The sequence below is a fragment of the Chiloscyllium plagiosum genome, unplaced genomic scaffold, assembly GCF_037043375.1.
Source record: "Chiloscyllium plagiosum isolate Xiang-an unplaced genomic scaffold, Cpla_swu_hap1 HiC_scaffold_27, whole genome shotgun sequence".
NCBI lineage: Eukaryota > Metazoa > Chordata > Chondrichthyes > Orectolobiformes > Hemiscylliidae > Chiloscyllium > Chiloscyllium plagiosum.
Window position 1 is genome coordinate 55,425,245 of NW_028270165.1, and position 27,240 is coordinate 55,452,484.

The 27,240-nt window shown below is 45.6% G+C and overlaps 1 pseudogene across 1 annotated transcript in view; it reads right to left on the minus strand.

Annotated features, from left to right (window-relative positions):
* LOC148144178 (uncharacterized) overlaps window positions 1–20,962 on the minus strand; it is a 31,535-nt pseudogene extending 10,573 nt beyond the window's left edge. The window contains exon 1 of the transcript XR_015751403.1: window positions 20,882–20,962. The product of XR_015751403.1 is annotated as an uncharacterized LOC148144178 (transcript). The remainder of the gene's footprint in view (window positions 1–20,881) is intronic.
* Window positions 20,963–27,240: the final 6,278 nt, after the last annotated feature.

Sequence of the window (27,240 nt, forward strand, 5' to 3'; positions counted from 1 at the left end):
CAGGAATATACTTTCTCTGGATTTTTGTTATCTCATTTCTGAAGACTTCCCATTTTCCAGCTGTCCCTTTACCTGCGAACATCTGCCTCCAATCAGCTTTTGAAAGGTCTTGCCGAATACCGTCAAAATTGGCCTTTCTCCAATTTAGAACTTCAACTCTTAGATCTGGTCTATCCTTTTCCATCACTATTTTAAAACGAATAGAATAATGGTCACTGGCCCCAAAGTGCTCCCCTACTGACACCTCAGTCACCTACCTTGCCTTATTTCCCAAGAGTAGGTCAAGTTTTGCACCTTCTCTAGTAGGTACATCCACATACTGAATCAGAAAATTGTCTTGTACACATTTAAGAAATCCCTCTCCATCTAAACCTTTAACACTATGGCAGCCCCAGTTGATATTTGGAAAGTTAAAATCCCCTACCATAACCACCCTATTATTCTTACAGATAGCTGAGATCTCCTTACAAGTTTGTTTCTCAATTTCCCTCTGACTATTGAGGGGGGTCTATAATATAATCCCAATAAGGTGATCATCCCTTTCTTATGTCTCAGTTCTACCCAAATAGCTTCCCTGGATATATTTCCAAGAATATCCTCCCTTAGCACAGCTGTAATGCTATCCCTTATCAAAAATGCTATTCCCCCTCCTCTTTTGCCTCCCTTTCTATCCTTCCTGTCGCATTTGTATCCTGGAACATTAAGCTGCCAGTCCCCTGAGCCATGTTTCCGTAATTGCTATGATATCCCAGTCCCATGTTCCTAACCATGCCTTGAGTTCATCTGCCTTCCCTGTTAGGCCCCTTGCATTGCTACGTTCCCCTGAGAATCCATCACCCCCTACATTTTCCAAAATAGCATACCTGTTTGGAGTCTTTTGTGGATATACCCATTTCAAACAGTTTTGCTGTTTTGGAAAATGTAGAGGGTGATGGATTCTCAGGGGACGTAGCACAAACAGCCAAGTTTCTGGTATTGAGACTGGCTCTAATGCAACGAGGGGTACGTCGGCTTCCAAGAGATCAATCGTGTTAGGGGATTCTGTAGTCCGAGGTACAGACAGACGTTTCTGTGGCCAGCAGAGAAAAAGCAGAATGGTGTGTTGCTTCCCTGGTGCCAGGATCAAGGATGTCCCAGAGAGGGTGCAGAATATTCTCACGGGGGAGGGGGGCCAGCAGGAGGTCATTGTCCACATTGGAACCAACGACATTGGAAGGGAAATGGTTGAGACTTTGAAGGGAGATTAGAGAGAGAGAGTTAGGTAGAATTTTAAAAAGGAGGTCCTCAAGGATGGTAATATCTGGATTACTCCCAGTGCTACGAGCTAGTGAGGGCAGGAATAGGAGGATAGAGCAGATGAATGCATGGCTGAGGAGCTGGTGTATGGGAGAAGGATTCACATTTTTGGATCATTGGAATCTCTTTTGGGGTAGAAGTGACCTGTACAAGGAGGATGGATTGCACCTAAATTGGAAGGGGACTAATATACTGGCAGGGAAATTTGCTAGAAACTGCTTGGGAGGATTTAAACTAGTAAGGTGGAGGGGTGGGACCCAGGGAGATAGTGAGGAAAGAGATCGAACTGAGACGGGTACAGTTGAGAACAGAAGTGAGTCGAACAGTCAGGGCAGGCAGGGACAAGGTAGGACTAATAAATTAAACGCATTTATTTCAATGCAAGGGGCCTAAAAGGGAAGGCAGATGAACTCAGGGTATGGTTAGGAACATGGGACTGGGATATCATAGCAATTACTGAAACATGGCTCAGGGATGGCAGCTTAATGTTCCAGGATACAAATGCCATAGGAAGGATAGAAAGGGAGGCAAAAGAGGAGGGGGAGTGGCATATTTGATAAGGGATAGCATTGCAGCTGTGCTAAGGGAGGATATTCCTGGAAATACATCCAGGGAAGTTATTTGGGTGGAACTGAGAAATAAGAAAGGGATGATCACCTTATTGGGATTGTATTATAGATTTGTTTGGATTAGCCTTCCCTTTCCATTATCGTGGTGCGATCAAAGGGAGGAATGAGGGTGTGGGCATCTGGGAGGTAGGACAAAATGGTTTCTGCTTGGCTAACTCGGTTGGAACTGAGTCAGGCAGATACTCATGACTCAGAACAAATGTGAAACCATAGACTGACGTAAATCCGGTGAAAAAAATTGCAAATGCCGAAGTAACAATGTGAACCTAACCATTAATTGCAGAAGTAACAGCTTAGCCCTAATCACCAGAGAGGACAAATACAATTCCAAGAACAGGTTGTTTACAAGAAATTATGATAGGCTAAGTCAAAAGTGGACAAGGACTTTGTGGGATCTGATTGGTTGTTAATATGTGATCATGCTGCATGTCTGACTATAAACAATGTACACAAGCTCTCTGCAAACTCTGTAAAAGTCGGCGGATTCTTTTGGCGGTCTAGGAGTACTCATCCTTCTGGGCTGATCAGAGTCTACCGACCTGGCAGTATCAAAGAATAGACAATTGCTTGTGTGATTGACAGAGTCATTTCCAGGTGTACCTATTGACAGGACGTGGGGAGCAAAATGAGACATCATGGTGTGGAAAATAAGAAATGTAGTTTGCTGCAGGCGATATAGAAAGGTAGTTGTTGTAAGAGCTAGTGGAGTGTCATTTCTGTAGATGGGGAGGGGTGGGACATTATACAAACGGTCATGGAATTCTTGTTGCATGTAGTATACTTAAGGCTAAGACTTTAATGAATATAGGGGTCTTTTAAAGAAGTAGTTTTAAAGAAAATAGTTTTAAGCTCGGAAATAACTATGGAGTGTTGTAGCTGACCACAAAAGGAAGAAGTAAGGGCATTTTCACAATAAAGCTTATAGTAACAAGACAAAGAATGCAGTCATCCAAGGGCAGCCTGGTACAGAGATAAGGAAAGAGAAAAACAAGTGAAGTAATTATCTTAAGGTTTGTCCAAATAAGGGAATGAAATGAAATAAATGATTATGATAGGGTAAGAATAGGGAAAGGGATGTGAGCCTGCAACACACAAACCGTATAAAAATGATTGCATAACTTTGCACTCTTTGCCAGGCTGGCGGGGTGCCCGGACTTGCAAGTTTGTAATAAATTGTCCTTGTTTCCACGGCTTTGTCTCCGATTTATAAGTGAGTTTTGATTCTAACAATGGCATTTACATTAACAGCAGAGAGAAACTGAGCATTAGTGGCAAGCCAGAATCACAAACATACAGCACAGACACAGTCCCTTCAGTCCAACTTGTTCATGCCGACCAGATATCCTAAATCAATCTAGTCCCATTTGCCAGCACTTGGCCCATGTCCCTCTATCCCTTCCTCTTCAAATAGCCATCCAGATGCCTTTCAAATGTTGTAATTGTACCAACCATCACCACTTCCTCTGGCAGCTCATTCCTTGCACGCACCAACTGCTGAATATAGGAGTTGCCCCTTTTAAATCTCACCCTCACCCTGAACCTATGACCCATCCAGGGAAAAGATCTTGTCTATTTACCCTATCCATGCCCCTCCTGATTTTATAAAAGTTTGTAGGGTCACCCCTCAGCCTCTGGCGCTCGAGAGAAAACAGCCCCAGCCTGTTCAGCTCAAGCCCTGACAACATCCCTGTCAATCTTTTCCGAACACTTTCAAGTTTCACAACATCTTTCCTCTAGCAGAGAGACCAGAACTGCACACAACATTCCAAAAGTGGCCTAACCAATGTCTGGTGCAGCTACAACATAACTTCCCAACTCTTATAATTAGAGGATTGGGAAAGCTTTCAAAACCCACAAAAAAAGAATGGAGACACAAACCGATCTTTTGAGGGTCAGCTTGGAACATCAGGGCGGGGGGATGGGAATGAGGGAAGGAAGCTGAATGTGCTGGAGCCAAGGTGGAGGAAGAACAGAGGATGCCAAACCGGCTTGAAGCTGCAATGAGGAATATTGCATGTGCTGTACTTGTTGCAGTTATTGGTGGGAATCGGGTGCATTTTAAACATAAAAACAGAAAAGCTATCTACCCCTCCGCCATCCCAACTCGATTCTTCAGTTCCTCCTCACCCGGGTAACTAAGACACATACCTGAGTTTGCAGAGTCTGCTCCCTCCCTGCATTCACTCCAGTTGCTACAAGTGACCAATTTCCCCTCCTCCCATCTCTCCCTCCCTCCCAGGATGAAGAGTTGCCCAGAGGGAGGGAGACTCACTTTGACAGGGCGACTTCCGCGTTGTGACGTCAATAAAGGAACCAGGGGCGGGGCGAGAATAGTGACGGAAAGAGGACTGGGCGAGACCGTCAGCGGGCCACTGCGCATGCGCTGCCCTGCAGCAGGGGAAGGACAACACTTTCCATAAACCCCTTCTTCAGAGAATTCCCAGAGTGTGGAAACAAACCTCTCGGCCTCACCGACCCGACCCTCCCAAGGGTCACACCCACACCCACTCCCCTATCCCCACTGCTCGACATTTCACCCTGAGTCATGCACATTATGCCTAATTTGCATAGCCAATCCACCCTAACCTGCACATCCCTGGTCACTATGGGGAATTTAGCATGGCTAATCCACTTATTAACCTGGATAAAGGTTAAAATTACACAACTGCAGGTTGGAGTCCAACAGGCTTCTTTGGTCGCAGTAACTTTTGGAATGTCAGAGACGTACAGCATGGAAACAGACCCTTCGGTCCAACCTGTCCATGCCAACCTGCCCCACCTGCCAGCACCCGGCCCATATCCCTGCAAACCCTTCCTATTCATATACCCATCCAAATGCCTCTTAAATGTTGCAATTGTACCAGCCTCCACCACATCCTCTGGCAGCTCATTCCATACATGTACTACCCACTGCGTGAAAAGGTTGCCCCTTAGGTCTCTTTTATATCTTTCCCCTCTCACCCTAAACCTATGCCCTCTCGTTCTGGACTCCCCGATCCCAGGGAAAATAATTTGTCTATTTTTGGAAGCAGTAACTTTTGGAGTGATTTGGGTCAATTCCCGCTTCGGGCAACTGTCTGTGTGGCATTTGCACATTCTCCCAGTGTCTGAGCGGATTTCCTCCCACAGCCCAAAGATGTGCAGGTGAGGTGAATTTGCTATGCTTAATTGCCCCGTAGTGTTAGGTGCATTCGTCAGGGGTGAATGTAGGGGAATGGGTCTGGGTGAGTTGCTCTTCGCAGCATCGGTGTGGACTTTTTGGGCTGAAGGGCCCGTTTCCACACCGGAGGGAATACTTATTTATATAAAATGCCCCCAATCCATTAGAGTGCTCAACATTAGTTTTAATTGGGTCGTAGAAATCTGAAGTATAATTGTTTGCTTCAGGACATCCAGACTTGAATGAATTTGGCACAGGACACATTGGGCAACCATTAAAGACTCCGTTGTATTTCACCGGGTTGTGGACTCATGCAGAGACACGAACAACTTACTTTGAAAAGAGTGTTCGAGCAGCAAATGGAACGGCTGACAGATATTGAGAGTTTGCATACTTGGTTAGGCAGCTATGTGTCATAGCCAGGACTTGTGGGCGGCACGGTGGCACAGTGGTTAGCACGACTGCCTCACAGCGCTAGAGACCCGGGTTCAATTCCCACCTCAAGCGACTGACTGTGTGGAGTTTGCACGTTCTCCCCGTATCTGCGTGGGTTTCCTCTGGGTGCTCTGGTTTCGTCCCACAGTCCAAAGATGTGCAGGTCAGGTGAATTGGCCATGCTAAATTGCCCGTAGTGTTAGGTAAGGGGTAAATGTAGGGGATTGGGTGGGTTGCGCTTCGGCGGGGCGGTGTGGACTTGTTGGGCCGAAGGGCCTGTTTCCACACTGTAAGTAATCTTATCTAATCTAATCTTTACGAGGCTCAACTCCCTAATTTGGACTGTTCTGGAAAGCGTGTGCTTCATTAGCCTTGGGAGGAAGGAATAAACAAGAGCTGACAAACTGAGATATGAAGAAAGTTGGAAAATGTTACAGAGAGACACACAGGCAGAAGTTTGCAGAAAAGTTAACACTTCATAATCTGGTTTCAATGCACATTAGCCTGGGTATGGTACTGATATCACAGGGGTTTCAAAAAGGGTAATCCCTCAATACTCAAACCAAAATGTGGGTGACCCCTGCTGGACTGGTTTGTGTTCATTCTTTGTTGCTGCCTATTTAAGTTGATGATGTACATTATTGTTAACATACTCAAACCTGGTTGCACCCAGGTTTTCGGAAAGCAGCTAGGAAAAGATCTGAAGCGTGTTTAATTTGTAAACATACCTGAAGAGGGATGCCCTGTGTTTGTTAACCACTTCCTTGCCTGGTCGGCCTTTTTTACTTGTCTACAACTTGCATATATAGTATCACCTCGCATACATTGTCATGAATATTGTCTAATAAGAGTATTTAGTAGATGAATCAAAACCATCTCAATGACTGAAACAGCTGATATTGGATTGTTGGACAAGTGGAAAATATTTGTATCAGTTAACCAAAACCCTTTTCTTTTCACAGCAGAAAGCGGCGGGAGCTGGGCGGAAGTTCAGGCGGAGCGCAAAGCCGGTCGGGAAGGTAAGTGATTGCTATTAGAGTGGGTGAGTTCTAAACCCCAGGTCCACAGACTTGCCACAAAAAGAGGGTCTAAGGAAGTTTGGATCGAAGAGTGAGGCTTCAGCTCAGGAATCTTTGACAAGAAGTTTGAGTGAAGTGATTACACCACAGTTGAAGAGGGTGAAGACATGACTGCCCAGCTGGTTCAGTGCGCTACGTGCTTGATGTGGGAGGTCAACGACTCTGGTGTGTCTGGCTCGTATATGTGTGGAAAGTGTGTGCACATTCAGCTATTGACCGAGCATATTGCAGCGCTGATGAAAGAACTCGAGGACCTTAGGCTCATCCGAGAGAACGAGATCTTTCTGGATAAGACCTTCAGTGAGGTTATTACACTGACCATACCAGAAGAGAGCAGACGATGAGGAAGGCAGAGAGGAGACAGGTGCAAGAGACCCCGGGAGAAGTACCTGTGAGGAAGAAGTTGAAGCTTTTGGAAACAGTAGAGACTGATGACACTGCCAGTTCGCAAGGCGGCCAGGTCTGTCAATCAAAAGTTGGCGCAGAGGCAGAGCGGAAGAGTTGGACATCGCACAGAGCCGTGGTAATAGGGGACTCCATCGTGAGAGGAACTGACCGGGGTTTTTGTGGCAGCAGATGGGATTTAAGGATTGTGTGTTGCCTTCCTGGTGCCAGGGTGAAAGACATCGTGTACAGAGTGCAGGAAATCCTCAAGGACGAGGGTGAAGAGCCAGAGGTGGTGGTACATGTCGGCACAAATGATGTCGGGAAGAAGAGGAGGAACATACTACAGCGGGACTTCGGAGAACTAGGAAGAAGGCTGAAAAGCAGGACGTCCAAAGTGGTTATCTCTGGTTTGCTTCCAGTTCCTCGTGCTGGTGTGGCCAGAAACAGGGAGATAATGGACTTGAACGTGTGGTTGGGGAACTGGTGCAGGAAGCAAGGATTTAAGTTCTTGGATCATTGGGGTATATTTTTTGGTAAACATAAATTCTACAAGAGAGACGGTTTGCACCTTAATAGGTTAGGGACCAGCATTCTGGCAGGCAGGTTTTCTACTGCAGCACCGCTACATTTAAACTAAGTAGCAGGGTGGAGGGGACAAACTAGATGGTTAAAAAGGAAATTGAGGGGAAAGTTAGAACAAGAGAAGTCCAGAAAGACAACTGTACCAATGAGGCAGAAAACTCGGAAAGGGATCATGCTGTAAGGTTGAGTGAAATAGGGGTTGATGGGAAGGGTGAGAGCAGTAACAAATTAAAAATACTATACATGAATGCACGAAGCATTAGACATAAGATGGATGAGCTTGAGGCTCTTTTGGAAATTGGCAGATACGATATTGTGGGGATAACTGAGACGTGGCTTCAAGTGGACAGGGCCTGGGAAATGAATATTCAAGGCTACATGTGCTATCGTAAGGACAGACCGGCAGGCAGAGGGGGTGGGGTGGCCTTGTTAGTAAGGGCATATATTCAGTCCCTTGCGCGGGGGGACCTAGAGTCAGGGGATGTAGAGTCAGTGTGGATAGAGCTGCGAAATACTAAGGGTAAAAAAACCCTCTTGGGAGTCATCTACAGGCCCCCAAACAGTAGTCTGGATGTCGGATGTAAGTTGAATCAGGAGCTGAAATTGACCTGTCTTAAAGATGTTACTACAGTTGTTATGGGGGATTTTAACATGCAGGTAGACTGGGAGAATCAGGATGGTATTGGACCTCAAGAAAAAGACTTTGTGGAGTGCCTCAGAGATGGATTCTTAGAGCAGCTGGTGCTGGAGCCGACCAGGGAGAAGGCAATTCTGGATCGGGTATTGTGTAACGAACCAGAATTGGTCAGAGACCTCGAAGTGAAGGAGCCATTGGGAAGTAGTGACCATAATACATTAAGCTTCAATCTGCAATTTGAGAGGGAGAAGGTACAGTCGGAAGTGACAGTACTTCTGTTGAATAAAGGGAAATATGGAGCTATGAGGGAGGAGCTGGCCAAAGTTCAATGGTGCAATACCTTAGCAGGGATGGCCGTGGAGGAACAATGGCGGATATTTCTGCATATAATGCAGAAGTTGCAGGATCAGTTCATTCCTAAAAGGAAGAAAGATCCCAGGAGGCGACATGGGTGGCCGTGGCTGACGAGGGAAGTTAAGAAACATATAAAGTTAAAAGAGAAAAAGTATAACATAGCTAAGATAAGTGGGAAAACTGAGGACTGGGAAGCTTTTAAAGAGCAACAGAGGATTACTAAGAAGGAAATATGCAGAGGAAAAATGAGGTACGAAGGTAAATTGGCCAATAATATAAAGGAGGATAGTAAAAGCTTATTTAGGTATGTGCAAGGCAAAAAATGGTTAGGACTAAAATTGGGCCCTTGAAGACAGAAACAGGGGAATATATTACGGGGAACAAAGATGGCAGAGGAATTAAATGGGTACTTCAGATCTGTGTTCACTGGGGAAGACACAAGCAATCTCCCTGAGGTAACAGTGGCTGAAGGACCTGAACTTAAGGGAATTTATATTTGCCAGGATTTGGTGTTGGAGAGACTGTTAGGTCTGAAGGTTTATAAGTCTCCGGGGCCTGATGGTCTGCATCCCAGGGTACTGATGGAGGAGGCTCGGGAAATCGTGGATGCGTTGGTGATTATTTTCCAGAGTTCGATAGATTCGTGGTCGGTTCCTGAGGATTGGAGGGTGGATAATGTTATACCACTTTTTAAGAAAGGTGGGAGAGAGAAAGCAGGAAATTATAGACCAGTTAGTCTGACCTCAGTGGTTGGAAAGATGCTGGAGTCTATTATAAAGGATGAAATTACGGCACATCTGGATAGTAGTAACAGGATAGGACAGAGTCAGCATGGATTTATGAAGGGAAATCATGCTTGACTAATCATCTTGAATTTTTTGAGGATGTAACTCTGAAGATGGACAAGGGAGATCCAGTAGATGTAGTGTATCAAAAGCTTTCTGAAAGTCCAGATAAAGTCCCACATAGGAGGTTAGTGAGTAAAGTTAGGGCGCATGGTATTGGGGGCAAAGTACTACATTGGATTGAAAATTGGTTGGCTGATAGGAAACAAAGTGTAGTGATAAACGGCTCCATTTCGGAATGGCAGGCAGTGACCAGTGGGATACCGCAGGGATCCGTGCTAGGACCGCAGCTTTTTACAATATATGTTAATGATATAGAAGATGGTATCAGCAATAACATTAGCAAATTTGCTGATGATACAAAGCTGGGTGGCAGGGTGAAATGTGATGAGGATGTTAGGAGATTACAGGGTGACCTGGACAAGTTAGGTGAGTGGGCAGATGCATGGCAGATGCAGCTTAATGTGGATAAATTAGATTAGATTAGATTACTTACAGTGTGGAAACAGGCCCTTCGGCCCAACAAGTCCACACCGACCCGCCGAAGCGTAACCCACCCATACCCCTACATTTACCCCTTACCTAACACTATGGGCAATTTAGCACGGCCAATTCACCTAACCTGCACATCTTTTGGACTGTGGGAGGAAACCGGAGCACCCGGAGGAAACCCACGCAGACACGGGGAGAACGTGCAAACTCCACACAGTCAGTCGCCTGAGGCAGGAATTGAACCCGGGTCTCTGGCGCTGTGAGGCAGCAGTGCTAACCACCGTGCCACCGTGCCGCCCACAAATGTATGGTTATCCACTTTGGTGGCAAGAACAGGAAGGCAGATTACTACCTCAATGGAATCAATTTAGGTAACGGGGCAGTACAGAGAGATCTGGCTGTTCTTGTACACCAGTCAATGAAGGCCAGCATGCAGGTACAGCAGGTAGTGAAGGCGGCTAATAGCATGCTGGCCTTCATAACAAGAGGAATTGAGTATAGAAGCAAAGAGGTGCTTCTGCAGCTGTACAGTGCCCTGGAGAGACCACACCTGGAGTAATGCATGCAGTTCTGGTCTCCAAATTTGAGGAAAGACATTCTGCCTATTGAGGGAGTGCAGCGTAGATTCATGAGGTCAATTCCTGGAATGGCGGGATTACCTTACACTGAAAGACTGAAGCGACTGGGCTTGTATGCCCTTGAGTTTAGAAGACTGAGAGGGGATCTGATTGAGACAGCTCAAACCACTGCCTTCTAGTTTTGGACTCCCCGACTCAGAGGAAAAGACCTTGACTATTCACCCCTATCCATGCCCCTTATAAACTTCTATGATGTCACCCCTCAGCCTCCGACACCAAGGGAAAACAGCCCCAGCCTATTCAGCCTCTCCCTCTCGCTCAAACCCTCCAACTCTGACACCAGCCTTATAAACCTTTTCCAAACTCTTTCAAGTTTCACAACATCCTTCCATAGGATGGAGATCAGAATTACACACAATATTCCAAAAGTGGCCTAACCAATGTCCTGTGCAGCCGCAATATGTCCTCCCAACTCCTTCACTCAATGCTCTGACCAATAGAGAAAAGCATACCAAACATCATCTTCACTATCCTGTCTATCTGCGACTCCACTTACAAGGAACTATGAACATGCACTCCAAGGTCTCTTTCTTCTGCAACACTCCCCCTGTCTAAGTCCTGCCTGCATTGCTTGACCAAAATGCAACACATCACATTTCTCCAAGTTCAACTCCATCTGCCCCTCCTTAGCCTATCAGCCCATCCAATCAATTATAATTTATAGTGAACTCTCTTTCCTCTCTTATTCCTTAGAAGCTGAAGATCTCCATCCCACACACTCTCCCTCAATTTTCAATTTGATGAACCTAATCCCCTGCTGTACCTCATCCTGAAGGGTCTGGTTCATGCTGATTAGCAGGGCCAAAGTCAGGGGAGATCTAATTGAAACATACAGAATACTGAACAGCCTAGACAGAGTGGATGTTGGGAAGATCTTTCCATTGATAGGAGAAACTAAGATCCGAGGGCACTGCTTTAGAGTAAAGGGAAGACTTTTTAGAATGGAGATAAGGAGAAACTTCTTCAGAGTGGTGAATCTATGGAATTCATTGGCATAGAAGACTGCAGAGGCCAGGTCACTGAGGATATTTAGACTTAGATAGCTAGGTTCTTGAGTATTGAGGGGATCGAGGGTGACAGGGAGAAAGCAGCAGAATGGTGCTCAGAAACTGATCAGCGACGATTGAATGGTATGAGCAGACCCGATGGGCTGAATAGCCTACTTTCTGCACCGATTTCTTATAGTTGAAACTTTATTGCTGAAACAGCACAGGTCAGGCAGCATCCAGGGAACAGGAGATTCGACGTTTCGGGCACAGGCCCTTCTTCAGGAATGTGCCCGAAACGTCGAATCTCCTGTCCCCTGGATGCTGCCTGACCTGCTGTGCTGTTCCAGCAATAAAGTTTCAACTTTGATCTCCAGCATCTGCAGACCTCACTTTCTCTCCGATGTCTTATAGCCTCTTGCTGTCCAGGACACTGAGAATTGGGAGCAGGAGTCGGCCATTTGGTCTTTTAAGCCTGCACGAGCATTGAACAGATCACAAATGGATATGGAACTCCCTACATCGAGATGCAGAGGCTGGGACTTTTTTCACTGGAGCATCGGAGGTTAAGAGGTGTCCTTAGAGAGGTTTAAAAATGATTTAAAAATCATGAGGGGTATAGGTGACGTGAATGGCAGGTGTCATTTCAAGATTAGGGAGCAAATGTTTAAAGTGAGAGTAGAACAAGTCGAAAGACATGAGGAGCACTTTATTTAAAAGAAAAATGGTTTGTGTGTGGAATGAATGTCTAGAGGAAGTGGTGGATGCAGGTACAATTACAATGTTTAAAATACATTTTGATAAGTACGTGAACAGGAAAGGTTCAGAAGGATATGGGCCAAACACAGACAGGTGGGATTAGTTTAATTTGTGAATATAGTCAGCATGAATAGAAGGGTGTGTTTCTATGCTGTATGACTGTCACTGTTCTATACTAGCCTTAAAACTATTTTCTTGCCTTCCCCAAGAACCATCCACTTCTCTGTTGTTCAAAAGTGATATGAACTCAGCCTTGAATATATTCCATGACCCCCTAACTGCAGGAAGACACTCCCACTTCTAAACTCAATTCCTCTTGCTCATATACCACTTGCCTTGCTGATTGCTTGCTGCACCTGTCTGACAACTGGCAGTGACTGGTGTAGGAGGACATTGAGGCCCCTTTGCACATCCACACATCATTACTGATGAAGGGCTCGTATCTGAAACGTCAACTTTCCTACTCCTTGGATGCTGTCTGACCTGCTGTGCTTTTCCAACGCCACACACATTTTGACTCTGATCTCCAGCATTTGCAGTCCTCACTTTCTCCACTTCCCAATATATCACCATTTAAACAATACACCTCATTTCTGCTTTTCTTTTCCACAGCAAAGGCTATAACTTCACACTGTGGTACTGCATTTGCCATGTGTTTGAGGCACAGACCTAGACCAGCTTTTCCACAGTCTGTCCTCTTTCTGGATTCACTCCCTTTCTTTTCAGTTGCTGCAAGTCAACAATTGGATCCCAGCATGAAAATAAAAGAAATAGAAAAGGCAGTGAGAGAAGAGAGTGCTGTTGGACAGAGGAAGGAAATTACAGTCTTGGATGAATCTCAATCTTCATTCAGAGAGAGAGAGAGGAGCAGCAGCAGCTTCAGAAGCTCATGGGTCAAGATTAGAGTGGTGCTGGAAAAGCACACGTCAGGCAGCATCCGAGGAGCAGGAAAATCGACGTCTCGGATTCAGACAATAGGGCTGTTCTGAATGGTAGGAGGACCAGGCTCTTTCCGGTGTTCCAGTGCTCCTCATTGGGCCGGCAAATGAAATTCATGCACCATTTTTACAGACAGATAGAAGCATGTGCAGTCTTTTGCTGACACTGAGGGGCACGCGCAGTAGGCTCTGTAGATATGCTGGTGTAACTGACAGATTCAACTGGCCAAATGCCAATAGGAGGAAAATAGGGTAGAGCCACAATTTTGTTTCACTTCCCCACCCCCAGCTCGACATAACCGCGCATGCTCCTCGCTATTCTCCTTAACCTCACCCCTCATGATTTTTCAAATCTCAATAAGGTCATCCCTCAACCTCCTCCACTCCAGTGAAAAAGTCCCAGCCTCTCCCTATAACTCAAACCCTCCATTCCTGGCAACGTAAATCAAAGTAAATCTTTACCGAACCCCCTCTAATAGTATTCTTCCTATTACAGGATGACCAGAACTGTACTCAGTACTCTAAACAAAATGGCCTCACCAACATCCTGTACAACCTCAACATAGAACAAAGAAAATTTACAACCCAGGAACAGGCCCTTCAGCCCTTCAAGCCTAAGCCGATCCAAATCCCCTGTCTAAACCTATCGCGCAATTACTGAATCTGTATCCCTCTGCTCTCCACGTACTCATGCATCTGTACAGATGAACCTTTTTCTTTTTATAGATATTTTTATTGAAAATTTAACATGTTTTTACAAGTTTACAAATAAAAAAAAACCAAGTACAAACACTAATATACAATTAAATCTTAAATAAATAGCCAAAACCTGTCAAACAAAAAGAAGAGATACAGAGAAGAAAAAGACAAAACTCAACTACTAACCTAACCTATAACTAACCAGAGTGTATGATCAAATATCTTACATTATTCAAAAGAAAAAAGGATAACATAGTAATGAAGTAGTGAAGTACATGCTCGGGATGAGTTAACATCAAGTCGTAATAAAACCCGTATTCATGCGGGATTCCTCTCCCAAGGGACCCCGGACCAGCCAGAACTGTTACCTCAACTAAATGAAAGCCCTTGAAAGAATGGCCGAAATATCTGTATCTATGAAATTCAAAAAGGGCTGCCATATTTTATAGAATAATTCAGTTTTTTGGTGCACCATATTTGTAAGGAAGTCGAGGGGAATACATTCCATGATTAATCTGTGCCAATTCAGTTTACTAAGATATTTTTTCTTGCATAGAAGGAGAGAATGGAAAATAATTTCCTCCCATGCACATCCAGAGAAGGTAAGCTCGAGTAGCCCAGAAGAGGAGATACTGGATCTACTGTAATTTCCATTCCCAAGATTTCTGTCAGGGCGTTTACTACTTTGGTCCAGTATTTGAAGATCTTATGGCATGTCCATAAGCGGTGTGTAAGAATGCCCACCTCTGCTTTACATTTGGGACACATTGGCAAAATTTAGGACAGGAGCATCTCCAATCTTTCCGGTGCCATATGGGCCCTATGAAGTATCTTTAACTGAATGGCCTGGGTTCTGCTACAAATGGAGATTTTTTTTGGCATTTTCCCCGATGTCATTCCACATATCTGTAGAAATTTCCAGCCCCAAATCCTGATCCCATGTTCTAAGCAGATGGTCCATATCTTCCGACACTTCATCACGTAATAAATGATAAAGAGTGCTGACCGAGGGTACACCTATTGGCCACAACACTCTACGTTCTCTATCTGATTTATAGAAAACATCTAATAACGTAGTCGTCTTCTGTATGTAATCTCAAATGTAGAAGTATCGAAAACGAGGTCTCCATTCGGTAATCCAAATTCCTGATGCAGCTGTTCAAAAGACATCTGGACCCCCTTCTCAAACAGATCCCCTAAACAGGAGATACCCCTGGATCTCCAGGATTTGAATATGGCATCTGTAAGCCCCGGTTGAAAACCCCATGCCCCCACTATAGGAGTATAGGGGGATGTTTTATGTGAATTACCCTCGTTTTGCCGCATTATATTCCAAGCTTTAATTGTGTTTAGTACTGTAGGGTTTCTACAGTGGTCCGTAATGATTTTCATCTGATCTAAAAATAAGAGGTTAATAAGAGGGCACTGTACTTGAGAAGCCTTGATGTCCATCTAGATTGATTGCGGGTTAGACGTGACCCAATCGGCTATGTAGCTTAACAAGGAACTTAACTGATACTTCCTAAATTCTGGAAAGTCCAGCCCGACCTCCTTGCCTGTGGAAGCTGTAGATTCCTTAACTTAATGAAGGGCCGTCTAGGATTCCAAATGAAAGAACCCAGCCAACCATACAATCTGCGCAGTGCCGGCCTCGGCAGTATCACCGGAAGCATTCTCATAGGGTATAAGAGACGGGGCAAGACACTCATTTTAATTAGGGCTATTCTACCGAGCCAGGAAATTGGAAGGTTTCCCCAACGTTGAAGACCCTGTCTTACCCTTTTCAATAGATGCACAAAATTGACCTTGTATAGCTGGGCAAATACTGCGGTGATAAAAACGCCTAAGTATAAGAAACCCTCCGTCCAATAAGTGGGACAGACTAGTGAGGCATGGCCTCTGATTTTGAAAAATGAATTTTGTAGCCTGAAAATGCACTACATGTATTAATAACTTGGATTAAGTGAAGCACGGACATCAGAGGATTACTAAGAAAAAGGAGGTCATAATCTGCATATAGGGTAATTTTATGTTTAACCTGTACCAACCCTCGGGGCCGTTATATTAGAGTCAGCCCGTATAGCTTCCGCCATTTGCTCAATTATTAGCGCGAAGAGCAACGGTGAGAGAGGACATCCCTGACGGCAGCCCCTACCCACACTGAAGCTATCCAAACTTAATTCATTGGTGATCACAACTGCTTTGGGATCATTATACAGTGTTGAGACCCATATCTCTAGCCTCAATGCTAATGTTTTAGAGAGAATTTTAAAATCTACAGTTAGCAAGACACACAATCTTCTGGATCCTTTCCTTTTTTGAGAATAAGGGAGATATTCACCTCTTTCAGTGAAGGCAGGAGGCAGCCCTGACTTATATGAGTAGTTATACATGTCCATAAGTGGGCCAGCTAATACTCCTGTGAACTCTTTGTAAAATTCAACCTGAAAGCCCTCTGGGCCAGGTGCCTTACCGCTCTGAAGTTGCCTGATCGCGTCAAGTATTTCCTGGGTTGTTAGGGGAGCATTCAGGACCGATACCTGTTCCGGGGTTAAGTCCGGAAAGGCTTTTAAAAAAGGACTGCATCATCCTGGCTCTATCTTCACAATCCTGCGATCAGAATAAAACTTTCTGAAGATTGTGTTGATCCTTTTAGGATCGTGAATCAGAGTACCAGCACTTTCCCTGATAGCCGTGATAGCTTGAGGGGCCCTTTTATTCCTTGCGAGAAATGCTAAGCATCTACCAGGTTTATTGCCAAATTCATATAATCTTTGTTTTGCAAATAATATTTCCCTCTTTGCCGTTTGGGTGAGCGCGGTATTCAGAGCTGTCCTAAGGACCATTATCCTTTGTAATTTGGCAATAGAAGGTCTGTCAGCGTATGCTGTTTCAGCTGCTTTTAAGCGAGCAGCAAGTAGACGCTGTTGTTCTCCCTTTAACTTTTTCTGGGTCACCGAGTATGAAATGATCAGACCTCGCGCATAAGCTTCAATAGTCTCCCACATCATTGACGGGTTACTAGCCGTACCTGAATTAATTTCCAAGAAAGCTTTAAATTCTTGAGAAAAATATTTTGCAAATTTACTATCCTTCATTAAGAAGGAATCCATACGCCAATGTCAGGGGAATGCCTCATTGTTCCTAGCCTTGATTTCCATGTACACAGCAGCGTGATCAGAAATTTTCATATCACCTATTTTACAGGATGATATAGAATTTAAAAAAGTCGAGGGGGCAAAAAACATGTCAAATCTAGTGTGACATTTATGTGGATTAGAGTTAAAAGAGAAATCTCTGCCTTGCGGGTGGAGACACCTCCACACACCTATTAATCTTAATTCTTGATTCAAATCCGCCAATTGTCTAGATCTGGGGGATACACCCGCAGTACTCTTGGGTATCCTGTCTATTTCCGGCTCCATAATGCAATTCAAGTCTCCCCCTATAATTGTATGACGAGCACCGAGAGCCATCAGTTTGGAGAAAGCTTCCGTTATAAATTTGAAAGGATGTGCCGGGGGACAATACTGGTTTAAAATCCCATATTCCTCTCCATTTATAAGGGCCTTAATTACTATATATCGTCCAGATTCATCTTTTATCTGACTTAGGATTTTGAAAGGGAGATTCTTCCAAATAAGAATGACTACTCCCCTACTTTTTGAGCTGAAGGAAGAATAGAAGGCCTGATCAAATCCACCCTGTTGTAATTTCAAACGTCCTTTAACCAATAAATGGGTCTCCTGTAGGAGAGCTATATCAACCCTTTCTTTTTTGAGGTTTGGTAATATTTTCTTCCCTTTGATTGGAGAATTACTCCCCTTGACATTCCAGGTGCACCATTTAATCAAATGACTCACCATAATCGTCCAGGCAAGTCCGAGACCCCCCCGGAGGAGAAACACCATCCAAAACACCACAAGCATAAACCATAGAAAATTCACAAAAATAGAGATTCTTTAATACATTCACAATATAATAAAAAACTATTTCTAAATAAAAAAAACAAAAACATATTTAAACGGAGATTTTCCCCCTCGTTTCCGGGGGAATCACTTCCTTTCCGAAAACCCATCATATCCTCTCCCGACCAGTGCCCCACCCTCGACCCAGGCACCCCATAATAAAGTGAAGAAAATTCAAGTGTACTACCAAGCTAAAGTTAACAGTGAGTTAACTTTACAATACAACGGATACAATAAATGATATTAGTGGATGTCCAGGTAAAACTTTGATCGATGTGGAAGGCTCCTTTGGGGCCTTGGATGGAGGTGAGGGAGGAGGTGTGGGCGCAGGTTTTGCAGTTCCTGCGGTGGCAGGGGAAGGTGCCAGGATGGGAGGGTGGGTTGTAGGTAGTCACGGAGGGAACGGAAGGTGGAAAGGGGTGGGGAGGGAAATATATCCCTGGTGGTGGGGTCTTTTTGGAGTTGGCGGAAATGTCGGCAGATGATTTGGTTTATGTGAAGGTGGTAGGGTGGAAGGTGAGCACTAGGGGAGTTCTGTCCTTCTTACGGTTGGAGAGGTGGGGTCTGAGGGCAGAGGTGCGGGATGTGGACGAGATGCATTGGAGGGCATCTTTCACCACGTGGAAAGGGAAATTGCGGTCTCTAAAGGAGGAAGACATCTGGTTAGTTCTGTGGTGGAACTAGTCCTCCTGGGAGCAGATACGGCAGAGGAATTAGAAATACAGGATGGCATTTTTGCAAGAGGTAGGTTTTACCTATGTGAACAATGAAGGCAAGTGTGCGAAACACCTTCTTCACCCCCGTCTACCAGTGATGCACCTTTCAAGAACAACGAACCCGAACACCCCCGGGTCTCTGTTCTACAACACAACCCAGGCCCTAACATTACCTGTACAAGTCCTGCCCTCCTTTATTTTAGTAAACTGCAAACCCTCACTTATATCCATACCTCTCTCATACACACGCTCTCTCTCAGACATACACATACACCATCCTCTCAACACACTCACCCTCTCGCAAGTTCATTCTCCATCACAATCACACTTTATCAAGCATGCACACATGCAAATACACACTCACTGACTCACAGTCTTATACACAAACTCACATACACACACACTTTCCTGATGAAAGTCTTTTTCCCCGAAACGTTGATTTTCCTGCTCCTCGGATACTGCCTGACTTGCTGCAACACCACATTCTTGATCCTAAACTTATTACCCTTTAGTTCTGGGCTCCCCCAGCCAAAGGAAAATACCATGTCTATTTACCCTATCCATGTCTCTCATGACGATATAAAAGCGTATAAGGTCACTCCTCAGACTCTGGCACACTACGGAAAACAGTCCCAGCCTGTCCTTATGTCTCTCCTCACCCGGGTATCCAAGACACATACCTGAGGTCGTAAAATCTGCTCCCTCCCTGGATTCACTCCAGTTGGTACAAGTGAGCCTGCTCCACGATCATTAAGATCATGGCTGATCTATCCATCGTCTCATCTCCTCCTCCCTGCACTGTCACAAGGAACCCCTTAATTCCCCTACCAGGCAAAAACCCACCGAACTGTGTCTTGAATATACTTAATGAAGCTGTCTCTATTGCTTCCTTGGCCAGAGAGTATTCCATAATTTTGATGAAGGCCTTTTGCCCAAAACATCTATTCTCCTGCTCCTCGGATGCTGCCTGACTTGCTTTCCAGCACCACTCTAATCTAGACTATTCCATAGATTCACGACCCTCTGGGAAAAGCAGTTGCTCCTCATCTCTGTCTGAAAGCTCCTCCCTCTAACCTTGAGGCCTAGTCTCACCTACCAGAAGTTACCGGACAGGGTAGGGCTTCATCCCCACAGTGCAATGACATTGGGAAGATGTTTCCATTGGTAGGAGAGACTAGGACCAGAGGGCACAGCTTTAAGAATAAAAGGAAGACCTTTAGGAACAGAGATAAGCGATGTCGCCTTTTCTGCCAACAGCGAGGAGTATGGACAATGTGTTGGTGACACGAGTGAGCAAGCGTGCTGTTGTTCACACCACGGAACAGACACAATGTGCTCTGTGGCGATGCTAGTGTTATTGACAGATGTTAAGTGTTCAAATGCCAAGAGGAGAAATAAAGGGTAGAGCCACAGTTCTTTTATCCAATGTGGCTCAACATTTTATAGCTTTTGCATTTTGTCTGGTTGCTCAACTTTTTTTTAAGTGTCTTTTCGTCAGTGTAGGGGTGAGGTTCACAACTAGAGGGCATAGGTTTAGGGTGAGAGCAGAAAGATATTAAAGGTACCGAACGGGCAACTTTTCCATGCAGAGGGTGGTGCATGTATGGAGTGAACTGCCAGAGGAAGTAGTGGAGGCCAGTATAATTACAGCATTTAAAACACATCTGAATGGATATATGAACAGGAAGGGATTAGTAGGATATGGGCCAAGTGCTGGCAAATGGGACTAGATTAATTTAGGATATCTGGTTGGCATGGACACGTTGGACCAAATGGGTCTGTGACTCTAAATAATAAAGTCTACTATTCCAAATAACAAACTATATCCATGTTAACAAGGCTTAGTGCACCACATTCTTTACTAACCATTCTCAACAGGTCCTGCCCCTTCAATGACTGAGGAACATTTACATGCTGGTGCATAATCTCCTTCAGTAGTATTTAAACACTAACCTCAGCAATTGCACAAGTAACAGCAAAGGGTAAACAGCACAATGATTAAACAAACAGTGAGGGGGAAACAGCACAGGCGCCAGTAAAAGCAGATGGAAAGTGAGTGTAAAATGTCACTATGACAGGACAGGACAGGCCCCACATTCCTTCCCCTCCGTCCCCCCGTCCCCCCCAACCTGCCTCACCTTTCACCTCCCGGGCCCAGTACCTTCCAGGTGGCCCCATCGTTGACACAGGGGCCGCCCCACGACCAGTAGAACTCCACCACCCAGGCGGCCGACGAGTTCCCAAGCAGGCCCTTAACCCCATCCGCCTCCAGAATGCTCACCGGCTCCTGCCTGCTGTACAGCCGGCCGGTGTGGCCGTGACACAGCAGCTGCGCCAGGAAGGCGGCGGTGCCCAGTGATGGGTGTCTGTCCCGGGCCGCACGGCGCCATTTTCCTAACGGCCGCCCTCCCGCCGCTTCCCCGCTCGAGCGACTTCTCCTCCCAACCGCCTTCGCCCCCGCGTGACGTCTGCACGGGGGTGGGGGGGGTGGGGGGGATGGGGGGATGGGCGGGGCCGGGGGAGCCTCACCGTCACCAAGCAACAGCCACCTCGCGCTACAACTGCTCATTCACAAAAACAAACTCTCCTGTCTCGCTCTGCAGCTGCAAGGGGGACACTGCCACGTTTCCAGGAGCCCTGTCTACATTGGGAAAGCTCACGGCTCTATTTAAACAGATATTCCGACATCTAACGGAACGGCGTCATATCTAAAGGGGGCAATCTGCATTTTAAAGGGACATGGACATTTTAACGGGCTATTTCTGCAAATAAAGAGGTTTAATTGGACAAGATTACATTTCAAAGGGGTGTGGGCACATTCAAAGGGATATCTTAATATGTAAAGTGACGCAGTTATATCTAAGTGAATTTACATTTCGAAGAGACGTTGCCCTATTTATAAGCAGAAATATCCCTTTAAGAGACAAGAAGTGTGAATTCTGTCTGTTTCCCAATGTTGAGTCAGACTGACATTTTTCTTAGTAAAGCTCTGCATTTAAATTACATTCTTGAGAAGGTAAGTTATAGATTCGGGTGTAGAAGTTAGGGAGGATTGGCCGTGCTAAGTTACCCATAGTGACCAGGGATGTACAGGTTAGGGTGGAATGGCCATGGAAATATGGAGTAAGGGGTTGGGTATGGATGGGATACTGTTCAGAGGGCCAGAGAGGAATGGATGGGCTGAATGGCCTGCTTCCACATTGTCACACTTCTATGACCCTTTCCACAAAGGAGCATTTTATCTGCATCTATCCTGTCAAGCCCCTTTCAGAATTCTACCGGTTTCAGTAGAGGTATACAGCACAGAAAAAGACACTTCGGTCCAATTCGTCCATGCCAACCAGGATTCCAAACTAAACCAGTCCCACTTGCCTGCATTTGGCCCATATCCCTCTAAACCTTTCATTCATGTACCCATCCAAATTTTGTTTCAATGTTGTCACTGTACCTGCATCTACCACATCCTCAGCAAGTTCATTCCATATGCAAATCACCCTCTTTCAAAATATTGCCCCTCCGGTTCCTTTTACATCTCTCTCCTTACATTAAAAAAAACGCCCCCCTAGCTTTGAGCACGCCGATGCTAAGCAAGAGCCCTTTGTTATTCACCTTTCCTCCACTCCTCATGATTTTATCAATCTCAAGGAGGTCACCCCCCACCCCAACTTCCTGTGCTCCAGTAAATAAAGTCCCAGCCTCTCCTTCTTACTCAAACCCTCCAATCCTTACAACATCCTGGTAAATCTTTATTAAACCCTCTCTAATAGTATTCTTCCTATTACAGGGCCACCAGAACTGTACTCAGTACTCTGAAAGTGGCCTCACCAACATCTTGTACAACCTCAACATGATGCCCCAACCCCAATACTCAATGGTGTGAACAATGAAGGCAATGTTGCGAAATGCCGCCTGAACCACCCTGTCTAGCAGTGATGCAACTTCCAACAAACTATGTACCTGAACATCCCCCACCACCCCCATGTCTGCCTGTTCTATAACACGACTCATGGCCCGACCATTATCTGTACAAGTCCTTGTTTTAGCAAAAATGCAACCCCTTGCTTTTATTAAGCCTCTCTCTCTCACACACATACTCTATCTCTCAGACAGACACACACACACCCCTCAACACTCTCTCACACTCGCAGGCTCATACTCCATCACACTCACTTTCCCAAGCATACACACACACTTCTGCGCACGCTCACGCATAAACTCACATGCACACACACACTATTCTATGGGGTGAAATTGTATTGACAGAATTATATTTGCAGATACATTCAATTTTGTTCAAAAAGTACACAATCTGCAAGCAGTCAATGCATCTAATATTTTACAAATTCCGACTTTGGAAACAGAAGCAGTCTGATTCAAGATTGGAATACTGAGACTCAAATCTCACACCTTTAATGCACTGTCTGAGCGGAGATATCTTTTTTTTATAAAACCTTAAGTCATCTCAAGAACATTGTTACATATTAACGAACCAAAGCCCGCACCCATTCTAAGAGATGAAGACTTTCTAAGTTTGTTCAATATTTTCTATCAGTTGCATGACACTGATCTTTTGACATAAGTTCTGTGTCTTGTGATGCTGTTCCATGAGGCTTGTGTTGATGAGGCAAGATGGTACAGATGAGGCGATGGAGAATTACAGATTACCTTGGAAAGATTTAAAGAGAGAGTTAAGAAGAGCAAAGAGAGGACACGAGCAGTCTTCAGCAAATAGAATAAAGGAGAACCCTAAAGCTTTCTGTAGGTATGTGAGGAATAAAAGGATGATTAGGGTAGGAATAGAGTCAGTCAAAGACAGAAGTGGGAAGTTGAGTGTGGACCCTGTAGAGATCGGAGAGCTGCTAAATGAACATTTCCCATCGGTGTTCACTCAGGGAAAGAATGAGGTCCGAATTATTAGACTCGAAAGGATCGAGGTTAGTTACACACAGGTGTTATCAATTCGAGGAGTGAAAGTGGACAAGTCCCCTGGGCTGGATGGGATTTATCCGAGGATTCTCTGGGAAGTTAGGAAGGAGATAGCAGAGTCTTTGGCTTTGATATTTGAGTCGTCATTGTCTACAGGTTTAGTACCTGAGGACTGGAGGATTGCAAATGTTGTGCCCTTATTCAAGAAGGGCAGCAGAGATGACCCAGGTAATTATAGATCAGTGAGCCTTATTTCTATTCTATGAAAGATTTTGGAAAGGATTATAAGAGATAAAACTTATAATCATCTAGCAAGCAACAATTTGATTTCAGATAGTCAACATGGTGTCATCAAGGGCAGGTCGTGTCTCACAAATCTCATTGAGTTTTTTGAGAAGGTGACCAAGCATGTAGATGAGGGTAGGGCAGTTGATGTGGTATACTTGGACTTCAGTAAAGCCTTTGATAAGGTTCCACATGGTAGGCTGATGGAGAAAATGCAGAGGCATGGAATTGAGGGTGATTTAACAGTTTGGATTAGAAACTGGAAGAAGTCAGCGAGTGGTGGTTTATGGAAAACATTCAGTCTGGAGTCCAGTTACGAGTGGTGTTCCACAAGGATGTTTTGGGACCACTGCTGTTTGTCATTTTTATAACTCATTTAGACGCAGGCATACGTGGATAGATTAGTAAATTTGCAGACGACACTAAAGTCGGTGGAATACTGGACAGTTTGGAAGAATGTTACAGGTTGCAGGGGGATTTGGATAAACTGCAGAATTGGGCTGAGAGGTGGCAAATGGAGTTCAATGCAGGTAAATGTGAGGTGATGCACTTCGGGAAGAATAACAGGATGGCAGAATAGTTGGTCAATGGAAAGATTCTTGGTAGGGTGGATGTGCAGAGGGATCTTGGAGTCCATGTGCATAAATCCCTGAAAGTTGCAACCCAGGTGGATAGTGCTGGTAAGAAGGCACATGGTGTGTTAGGTTTCATTGATAGAGGGATTGAGTTCTGGAACCGCAATATCATGCTGCAACTATACAAAACGCTGGTGCAGCCACACTTGGAATATTGTGTACAGTTCTGGTCACCCCATTACGGAAAGAATGCAGAAGCATTGGAAAAGGGGCAGAGGAGATTTACCAGGATGTTGCCTGGTCTGGAGGGAAGGTCTTATGAGGAAAGGCTGAGAGACTTGGGTCTTTTCTCATTGGAAAGAAGGCGGCTAAGGGGGGATTTGATAGAGACATAAAAGATGATCAGAGGATTAGATAGGGTAGACAGAGAAAGAATCTTTCCTAGGATGATGACATCAGCTTGTACGAGAGGACATAGAGCTATCACCCTCAATTTGTAATTAAGACAGATGTCAGAGGCAAGTTCTTTACACGGAGAGTGGTAAGGGCGTGGAATGCCCTACCTGCTAAGGTAGTCAACTCAGCCACATTAGGGAGATTTAAACAATCCTTATTTAAGCGCATGGATGATTTTGGGATTGTGTAGGGGAACGAGCTGAGAATAGTTCGCAGGTCGGCGCAACATCGAGGGCCGAAGGGCCTGTTCTGCGCTGGATTGTTCTATGTTCTAAACTTAGTGCAGGAGGCTGAAAAAAATGAGCTTTAATACTAAAACCTCTTGGAGCTCAAAGCTTTCAATGAAAGTCTGAGCCCGGTGGTAAGTTCAGGTAACCTTTATTGCAACCCAGCTTTGTTACAGCTTCAGATCCCCCCAGTAAAAAGGCAGAGAAAAACTAGTTGCTTTTTGAACAGCTCAAGGTCAAAGTGCACACACCACATCTCACCTCCTCTCCCGGCCACCACACTTCCCCTCCTACTCACCCACCACCAACCCCCACCCCCACCCCCCACCACCACACTGTCTTTGCTATTAGCCAGCACCAAGTTGTCCATTTGTAATTGGATCCTTGGTACAGCCTTAACCCGGAGGAAGTATTGCCTCACTCTGCAATTTTAACCCATACTCTGTCTCCAACTAAGTTTCTCCTCGCTCCTTTGCCAGTGGGGGGAGGGCAGTGCAGAGTCAACCAGACTGCTGTGGGTCTGGAGTCACGTGTAGGCCAGACCGGGTAAAGGATGCAGCTGGAACGACTGAGTGAATCCTTTCCCACAATGGCGGTTCCCTTCCCTAACAAGGGAGATGGTGAATCAGATGGGGGCTTTCTCCCCCCCACCACCCCTCCCTGAAACGGTCTCATTGTTAGATTCCGAAATCCACATTTCTGACTGAATACCAATTCTGCCATCTGTCGTGGCGGGATTCGAACCCAGGAGTCCCCAGAACCGGGTTGATAGTCCAATCGATAATGGCACTCGGCCGTCACTCCTTCAATCCCCCTGCGATGGCACGTGAACTCGCTGGTGCTTGTGCAGGTGGGAGGAGTAGGTGAAGCCCTTCCCGCACTGAGTGCAAGTGAACGGCCGCTCCCCGGTGTGGACCCACTGGTGCCTCAGCAGGGTGGAAGATGTGCTGAAGGCCTTCCCACACTCGGGGCAGCTGAAGGGCCTTTCCCCCGTGTGGACCCGCCGGTGGCTCAACAGGGTGGAGGAATACCTGAAGGCCTTCCTGCACTCTGGGCAGCTGAACGGCCTCTCTCCTGTGTGGACCCACTGGTGGGCCAACAGGGCGGAGAAAAACATGAAGGCCTTCCCGCACTCGGGGCAGCAGAAGGCCTTTCCCAGTGTGGTCCTGCTGGTGGGCCAGCAGGTGGGAGGGATGTCTGAAGGCCTTCCCGCAGCGGTGCAGGGGAATGGCCTCTCCCCGGTGTGACTGCACCGATGAGTCTCCAGGGCAGACGGGAAACGGAAGCCTTTCCCACAGTTACCACACTTCCACAGTTTCTCCACGGGGCGGGATTCCTCTGGTTTCTCCATGGCCAAAGCTTCAGCTGCACACAAACACGTGTAGAGACCCTCCCCGCCGTGAAATCCCTTTCCAGGCCGTATAACGGTTTCAGGCTCCACACACAGTGCGCTGCAACAGTGGGGTCTCTCGTCCAGTCCCACTGATGCTGAAAACGTACTCAGACAGGAACCAAAAAGCTTTGATCCCTCTCACAGAAATCACAGTTGAAAATCTTTGCTGGCCCCAGTGGATTGAGTGACTGTCAGACATTGACATCAAAATGAGGACCGGAGATGCTGGAGAGTCAGTCGAAAAATGTGGCACTGGAAAAGCACAGGGGAGTCAGGCAGCATCCGAGGAGCAGGAGGGTCAATGTTTCGGGCATAAGCCTGCATCTGTTGATTTTGAAACTTCCCTCTTCAAATCTTCAAAAACTCTGTCAGAATAGATTACAAAGCTCATCACTGCCAGTGCAGGGTAGAAATTCTGAACAAGCAATTCTACTTTTTGCAGAACATTCTTTTCTTTTGTTATTCCACAAAATTGAAGGCACCATCCCACACTCTCTCCCCCTCTGTTCTCACTCCGCTCTAACTAATTCTCCTGAAGGTGCTGATTCAGGATCTTTCAGGGGCAGAAAAGCAAAAATGTCAAGACTTGATATCTCTCTGAATTTTGGATACCTCCATCTGAAAAGCTAATATCTTTCACAACACTGGGATCTGCTGAGAGTGAGCAGGTCTGATTTTGGGAAGCAAAAAGAAAGTATCAATTCAGGGTGAACCTGCCACGCAGCTTCTCGAGGAACAACCAGACACAAAACGGTTAACGTCCCCGGGAAGGTGGGAG